Consider the following 9,155-nt stretch of genomic DNA (forward strand, 5'->3'; position numbering starts at 1 on the left):
ATACGTACTCAACATATTCATTAATGCTCAATCTTAAACTGCCATAATTATTGAAAACAATTAGAAAATATAGGTGTACTTATGGATATGATTGGAAATAAATGCTAGAATAAAGAATATATCAACAAATGCCAAAAACATGTCTCTAACTTCCTTATACTGTGCATACATCAGTGATTGAGCGACACGACATCTTAACATAACAGCAAAACATCAACGAATGAAGTGCAATTGTTTCTTCAGTCTATATGTGTGTGTGTGTGTGGACCCTCAGTGTGGTTCATACAACAGGCACATGTTTCCCCACTGCTGTAAGACTTGGTCATAGTTTAGAACTGGACTGAATTTGCAGAAGATTGTTCAGTGTGCATTCTTGGCAGATAGCACATGGATTGGTTAAGTACAGTAGCTGCCACTACCGTACACTTGCTGGGCATTGTGGTTACCTCCTCCCCCTACCTCTTTCCCTCCCCTACCTCATTCTCCCTCCCACTTCCCTCTTTCCCCCCTACTCCTCTCTATTCCTTTCCTCTCCTTTTTTTCACTATTCTTTTTCCTTGAACCCCCTTCTGTTTATCATGGTGCTAGAGGCATTATCATGGGACTTTAGGACTGGTTTGGCATGTAAGTTTGTATGCTGATAACTTAGTGCTGGTAGTAGATAGTAATGAAGTGGCAGTGTTAAGGTCCCACTTCTGCCCCAGAATCCTTCCAGGGCTCCAGCTTGAGGCAAAATCTAAATTCTAAAACTACCAGAACTAAGGATTTTAAATCCTTTGATACATTATGTACAGTGGGATCTGCATTTACGCGGTCAACTGAGCCCGTGGAGGCCCGCGTAAAACGAGAAATGCGTAAAGGAATTAACAGAACGTATGGGATTACAGTAATTGAAATAAGAGACTGGGCCGACCCCCCAAACTACACTTTTTCCGACACAATACGTACGTTGTAGTAAAAATAACATCTTAATTTTATGATGGTATGCACACATAATTAATAATTAAGAGAAATATCAATAATATTAGGTTTTTTAACACTTACGTTAGTAGAAAAGCTGGGTCGGCACACATGGATGGCGGCTGGTTCCGAGGCAGAAGGCAGATTAGTTGCCCTCCGGTGAATCACTTTCACTTTCACTACTCGCAGAGGTTTGCAGGGCCTCCCAGACAAACCTGTGGTTGTGGTGGGTTGCGGGCGAGGAAGTCCTCAATACTAGGTTGACGACTAGCATTGATGTTGTCGAGATAGATCTGGATATACGGCTCCATAAATTTCGTCAAATGGTTATTAGACCAGTGCCGGATTTAGACCTGTGGAGGCCCATGGGCAGCCTCTTTATGGAGGCCCCCATCATTATAACTACCCAAAAGGGTGGGGTGGCGAGTGAAGTGAGCCTAAACATCTGGGAGTTCCGGGGGGCGCTGTAAGCCCCCCGGGAAAATTTTGAAATTTGAACACTTCTTTGGAGAATTTTGAAGCCATATGCAGTTATATTGAGGAAATTAGAACACAGCGCCCTGATAGCATTCGTAATGGAATGAAAAAATATTTTATTTGTTTTTTTTAATCTCAATTTCGTTATTCCATGTAGTCCATTTTTAATCAATATATGTTTGTGGAATTCTAAATATATTATTAGCAACACAAACAATAGCATTCATTAAAAATATACGGTTCATAGGAAAACCAGGTATTCATGAATTTCAAGGAGTAGCTAGCCTAATTTCTATCACGCTTCTTGCTGAACATAGTTTTACGTGATGGAATAGATAAACATGAATTTTAAAGAATGAAAATAAAAATAATCCAAATGAATAAACAAATAAATAAAATATTGTAATGTGTGGAGGCCCCTGGGCAGCTGCCCACTCCTGAATCCAGCCCTGTATTAGACACTTCATACAGATGCTTGTCTGGGTCGTTGTTAAGGATGAGCTTAATTTTCTCTCCCAACTCGATGATTTCCTTCACACAATCATGGCTTGGTCCAGGTAATTCAATGTTTTTCTCTGGTGGTGGGGGTCCAGCAGAAGCCATTGTGAGGGGAATAGCAGGCACAAGAGAGAACTGTATATGCGGACTGAGAACAATGAGGCAGGCCCTGCTAGGTCAGCGACTTCTTCCCTCCCATGGCAGGGCACGTCATATTACATTAAACCAATCACAGCTAGCGGGGGAGAGAGAGGTAAGGATGTGTGGCCCAATCACAGTCCGATACGTCATATGACATCACCAATAACGCAACAGCGACATACTGCGCAACCTTACTCGCGCCGCTTGACGGGATGGCGGGCCGCTTGAATCCAAAATGGCGCGGCGCTTCTGGACCCTCCAGCGACTCGCCACGTAAATGACCAAATTTACCGCGTAATTAAAGCATATCGATTCTGGCAAGGCACCGCGAAAATGACCAAACGCGTTAACCAAAACCTCGTAAATCCAGACTCCACTGTACTGTTAACTTTTATACCAATTGTCATCCCACTCACTTGATGCAGCTTCAGCACACTTACCTGTGGGGTGGCATGAAGAGATGTCCTATAATTTTACACACTGACTCACTCTTCCTCATTTTTCCATTGGCTTCATGACATGTTTTTTTTTTTTATAATACAGTCAACCCTCACTTTACGCGGTCCCACATTCCGCGTTTCCACGTTTAAGCGGTGCCCTGCCGGAACCTAACATGCTCACATTCCGCGGTGCGTGTACCCCATTATGCGGAGAGCGGCTGGCGAGCCGCGCCATTTTTGGATCCAAACCTCCCGCCATCCACCATGTTGTGTAAGCGGCGTGAACATGGTGCGCACAAGGTCGCCCAGTCATCAAAACATTACCAGTTCTTCACCCGCCACCCACTACAGCCGGCCCAAGTCAGTGATAGTGATAATTATAGTGAGGATGTGGACTTATATGAACTTTGGGGGGTTTGACAAAGAGGCCCTGCAAGCCTCTGTGGTGGATAGTGATACAATTGATACAAGTGATACAGGTGAGGGCCAATAATCTGCCCTCTGCCTCGGAACCAACCGCCCATCCCCGTGTGCCCAGCCATCTTTTCTACTAATGTAAGTGTTAAAAAACCTAATATTATTGATATTTCTCTTAATTATTAATTGTGTGTGCATGCCATCATAAAGTTAAGATAATATTTTTACTACAACATAGTTGTGTGTCGTCAAAAAGTGGAGTTTGGGGGTCGGCCTGGACTCTATTTCAATTAATCCCATATGTTATGTTATTCACTTTACGCGTTCCTCACTTTCCGCGGTACCCTGGGTTACATTAACCGCGTAAAGTGAGGGTTGACTATAACCTGGGGGGATCACTTCTATATCCTGATCCCATTCACATTTTAAGCAGATTTTTGGGCAGAGATATAAGAGGATGAGTTTAATTTTGTCATCTGTATTGTATCTGCTGGCCCAAGTGAGGAGAAATGTGATTGAGTCATTGAGTAAATAGAATATTTTGTTTGAAATAAAGTTTGAGAAAAAAGGAGGTTTGATGGAGGGCAAAAAGAGTTCCAGTAGTTTGTTGGTATTTTATAGCAGTGGTGTTATCTGGGAGCCATTTCAGGTTACCTCTCTTATAAATATTGTTGGATCTAGATATAGTATGAGACTTGGAAAAAATGTATACTGTGTATGTGAGGTAACATTATTCTTCTATATAGCTTGACACTGTGTAAACCTTTAGTGTCAGTGATGGGTTATATAACATTGATGTGGCCCTTTGGTATATTATGAACTAATGATATTTGGTGTGGTATATTGTAAATGATAATGACAGTACTGTGCTTTCAATGTATGTGTGTGTGTGACTGTGCTAACTATTGTATGATTTTTTTTGTAACAGAGGTTATCAAGCGTTGAACTTCCTGATGTCCTCACACCTGAGCCACCCCAGTTGGCTGCCGGGCCACACGATCTTGTTGTTCACCTCAAAGAAGCAGATCGTGGTAAGGCAGAGATAGACTGATGTGGACAAGTTGCAGCACCACAACACTTTGGTACCTAACAGAGATTTTGGCTGGTACTTGTCCTCCCTTTCACTGTCATTAGAAAAAAATTATACAAAGTAAATGAAAAAAGTAACACAAATTTTGAACATAAATTTAAAGTTCTTTTAAGACATATCGCTTGTGTAAGAGTTGAGTTACTTTACTTTATGTGTACAGTATAGTGAGTGCCATACTGTAAGTGGATCACTGGAGTGCCTTCTTTATCATTTGATTGGTATTCAAATCATAGCATTTCAGTGACAATAATGGTGAAAGACACAGAGATCTCTGTCTTATTTATAAAAGTGCTAAAGTTTAGTTGAAATTATGTTTTTAAGTTATGAAATTATTTTGATCTTTCAAATGGAAGTGATCTATTGTCAGTGAAAATTTTTTTTTTAATTATTAAAAATCTATATAGAATGAAAGTAGAGATTATATGGCCAACAAAGATAGTACTGTACTCACTGTACACAAAGAACTTAATTAATTGGTCCAATTATACAAGAATATGTTGAGGCCATTTGTATCAGTAGAAGCAAAAAGAAAACTTACAGATGGACTTAAAATATAAAATAGAAAATATTGAAGGATAATATAATTTACAACAAAAGAATATGGCAGTGATGACTAGACTGTTGCACTTTAGTAACTTAGCAGAGGAGGTTGTGAAAATGTCAGCAGTTTCACTCAAGTGGACTTTCTTTCACAAGTAATGAAAGTTGAGTCAAAGCAAGTCAGTGGCAGTTTGTAGGCACGGTACAGTACCCAGCCCGTAGTCTCACTCAACTGAAGGTGTTGTTGGTGGTGGTGTTTACTTATAAGAGTTGAGGGTTAAGATATACAAAGGTGTATAGAATAACTTTTCCATGTGAAATGTGGGACTCAAGAGTCTTGTTTTACTCAACTGGAATTATCTCCAGTTTGATGTTAATGTAACCATTGTGAAAGTCATATCCTCATTTGTTTTCACTTGAGTTGTTGGAATTTAAGTTAAACTTCCTGAAATGCTTAAGTGCTCTCCTAGAGTGACTTAGCACTTGTGGGGCATTTAGGAGTTAGCAACAAGAGCCAAGAAGCCTATCGTGGTAGTATTATTCATTCCGCTAATATTAGTACGTAAAGCTTTTATCATTCATCAAATGATGAGGCACGTTAAAGTACAATTTCTCTTGTTATGTGAAACTAAATATTATTAACCCAAGGTTCTAGGGTTTTATCAGTAATTCACAGGTACAGGCAAGTTTTTTGTTTTATTTTTCATCTGTGATTCCACCCATAAATCTAAATCTATATATATATATATACTACATGTATACAGTAAAACACAATCTGCTTCATTTGATCTTTTATTTTTGGTTAAGAGTCTGTAATGAGACATGAAAGAGAATCATGCTGGACAAATTTGATGATATTTTATGAAGGTGGATTCCAGATGTACATAGAATTTCAAAATACATAAAAAGAATCACTGTCCTTTCTTGAGACAGAACATAAAGGAGGTGAGGTGTGTTGTGGTGTTGGCTGGTTGGGAACTACACAACAATACAGTAGTCTGATGCATCTTACTTAAGCTCATAGTGTCCAGTGGTGCCAATGTTGTATTATGATAATTTCATGAATTTATTATTGAAAATGTTGCTGAAAAAAAAAACTTCCTTATTTTGCAGTGATAAAAACTTTGATTGAAAAAATGGGAATTCCATCTTGATGCTAGAGGAGATGCAAGTGTTCAGAGTGTAGCTATTTGTTTTATCATAATGCAGCCATTCTGGTTATTCATTGCATTACTAATCACACTTTTGTTTCTTTCATAAATCAAATTTATGATAGACGATGTTTTGTTTGTGGTTGTTACGTCTAAATCTGTGAATTTTCATATCAAAATTTAATGTTTTAAATACCATGAGTTTAAAGGATTGTTTCAGATGTCTGAGGCATTTGGCAGAATATTTTGTAACTTGGTTTAAGATGTAAGACATTTATTAGTGGTATCACGCCTTATGTATCCCTATCAAACTTCATGAGTGGCTGAGAGAGGGTGTGTTTGTTCAGTAATGGTGAAATTGGATTATTATTACTGTATTAGTTTACATCTCCCAGACGCTGCATGTGGTGGCTGACACTTTCTTAGTGGCCCATGAAGGTGGTCAGCATTCGTTACTTTCTCTTGTTTATATTCGAATAACAAGTGCGACTGTGCCAACACACCCTAGTTATTGTATGCTGTGCAGGTAGTAGTTTAGTGTTAGGTGCACCATCGTATTTATGCTACACAAAATTATAATTGTTAAAACATCAGCAAGTTTAAGCCCTTACATCCTGTGTCATATGAAATGTAATTTCTTTTTCATGTAAATTTTGCTTCAAACCATAGTGAAAATTTTAATGATACATACAATTCTGCCTTTTTTTTTTTTTTTTTTTTTTAGGTATTAGAAGTTTAATATAAAGAGGAAATACAGTTCAGGTAATTATAATCCAAATACCAATATTGAAAAATAATAAATAAATAAATAAAATATAGGCACTGTACTGTACTGTATGTTTCAAATTAAAAAAACAAAAATATGAAGTTAGGACTTAACATTTAAAAGTGAATTTTCTGTTCCTATCTGTAGCAGCTTTAATATACTGTACTGTATAATACCATATAACCTATAGCCCTACTTCACTGTACTGTACTGTGCACAAGAGCATAATGGTATATTCTTGTTGTACACAGTAACACACGCACACACAGTATATGAAAATAAACTTCAGTTCGTTTCACACACTATGAATAATTGGTTGTAAATTCGAAACAGTTCAAGTGTGTGTCAGTTGAAATGAAGTTTGAACAAGAATTGATCACTTCTACTGCTATAGGAAACTAACATGATTGTCACCTGTCACAGTATATCCTCCCTTCCAAAACTGGACACAGTACAGTTTACAGTATAGATTTCTTACTCAGGTGATAAGAGGTCATTGTACTGTGTTGTGATGTCAGAGTTGCCTAGTTGGAGTGGTACAATGCCTGGTGTTTAAAGTCATATTGTGAAGGGCTTATTCCAAAATTCCTCAGCTGATTCTTAATAATTATAGATTTTGTCCATATTTCTAACTCTGCTTGCTTGTTTGAATGTGTAAGTTTGGGTGTAGTTCTCATATTTATTGCTCTTCAACTATAGTGACATGGACCAAACTTTAAGATAAAAAGTTTGTTTAATTTTTCTTAGAAGTATAGTAGGGGATAGTGGTGAGGAGAAACCTACACCCAAGTCATATGATCAGGTCATCACACATTTAAGTTGTTGAATATCATGTAGCTATTTGGTAGATTGTAAATATGTACAGTACAGTATACCAAAATGAACTCTCACTTGTTGAGATGTAAAGAAGGAGGCTGCCTTCTTTTTTAGGGTGAAAGATAATAAGGGCCAGTGGGTTGGGAGTCATATATGTATTGTACTGTGCTGGCCAGTGCACATTTTTAGAATAAAGACATCTTAAAAAAAGAGTACTTGTTCCTTTACTTACAATGGATAATTTTTACATAACGATAATGTTTGTGATGATGTGTTCATTAACTGACTTGAGTGTACAGTACTGTATATCTTAAAGGGTTACAAATAGGGTTAAAAAAAGGTTTGATGAATTTTTTTTTTTTTTTTTTGCAGTGAACACCAAGTGTTTTTCAGGTTGTTTAAAGAATCATTTTTAATGTTACATCTTTTAAATTAAAGCATAATACAGGGTGTAAGATAGCTATATACTTCCCATGATTTGGATAGAAACCGTTTACTCTGGCCATTGTCTTCTTTCAAAATGATTTGGATTATTTGTAGCAGTGAACAACCTATTGTAAGCAAATGATGTTCCCTCCAAGCTCTCTGCATGTACTCAACGATGTAGACTCAATACCTCACTTATGTATGTTGACACAATACTGTAGTTGTGTACATTGTACTGTAGTTTTGTACATTGTACTCTAGTTCTAACATACTCTGTGCTGCTTGTGTCAAAATGTTACAGAAGTATTAACATGTCTCACCTCTACTGTGTTTTGAAATGATATCGTATGGTGAGGGGCCTCTTAGGTGTCATGCTAACAGTCATTGCTTAATAAAACACATTTGTATCCGACTTTTCTGGGCTTCTGTAGGGGAATGAAACCTCAAAATTTAATGTATATTTTGTATTTTCTTGTTCTTTCATTAACTTGTACTGTAGTTATTTCATATTTATGATGAAAAAAATATTTTTTTTTTAATTAGAAAACTAATGTTAACAGAGTAACGAAGTTGACAGCCCCCCTAGACCAGACATACAAAATATAAAAAAAAATGTATCGATACATATGTATGAATAGATGATTGTATGTGTGTGTGTATGTACTGTATATTCTATGTATGTTTCCCACTTTTTTTTTTCCATTTTGTGCAATCAACCATTCAGGCATCAACTGTCATATAGTCCTCAGAGTCTGATGAAGCTCAGTTATAATTATTGTAATATTAATGTACCAGCTGCAGAGCCTCTCGTGGGTGTATTTATATATTTATGTATTGTGACAGGGACCCAACACTCTTGTTAAGAAGTATTATAGTGTGTACTCTGTGAACTATTTTATACTCAAAATGATAAAAGCCTCACTGGCAGATAAGTTTATTTTCAGGAATTATGAAAAAAAGAAAAAATACTTGAAAAAATTACAAGAAAATGAAACTGTAAAATAAAAATGATAAAAGAAGATAAAATGCTAAAGACTTGTTTTATTTTCTCGTAAACAATGACTGTTTGATGGGTCATTACAGTGCTGTGTTGGACTATGTATATGTGCTGTGGTGTTGTTTTATAATAGGGTATCACTCAGTCTTGTTAACATGTTAAAAATCTTGTTTCTCAAATTTTTTTTAATGATTACATTATAGTAGGAATAAATCTGAAGAAGTTAAAATACAGATGAATATAACTAATTTAGGATAGGAATATATCAACTCAGATTAGGTAGAGAAACTGCATAGTGTATTTAAGAATTTGCTCTATGTATCTTTGAAGTTAGCAGTTCATTCATCACAGAAAATTTGAGCTAAATGATGAAAAATTAGATGATATAAAGTTATAGAATATTTTGCACTTGCCCATCACATAAAATGATATGGTA

The 9,155-nt window shown here is 36.7% G+C and overlaps 1 protein-coding gene across 3 annotated transcripts in view; it reads left to right on the forward strand.

Annotated features, from left to right (window-relative positions):
* LOC121870383 (poly(A) polymerase type 3-like) overlaps positions 1–8,755 on the forward strand; it is a 63,941-nt gene extending 55,186 nt beyond the window's left edge. For all 3 annotated transcript variants that reach the window (XM_042372198.1, XM_042372199.1, XM_042372200.1), the window contains exon 12: positions 3,862–8,755. The gene's annotated coding sequence lies outside the window, so the exon portion shown is untranslated. The remainder of the gene's footprint in view (positions 1–3,861) is intronic.
* Positions 8,756–9,155: the final 400 nt, after the last annotated feature.

Source organism: Homarus americanus, unplaced genomic scaffold, assembly GCF_018991925.1.
Source record: "Homarus americanus isolate GMGI-L3 unplaced genomic scaffold, GMGI_Hamer_2.0 scaffold40856, whole genome shotgun sequence".
Classification (NCBI taxonomy): Eukaryota; Metazoa; Arthropoda; class Malacostraca; order Decapoda; family Nephropidae; genus Homarus; species Homarus americanus.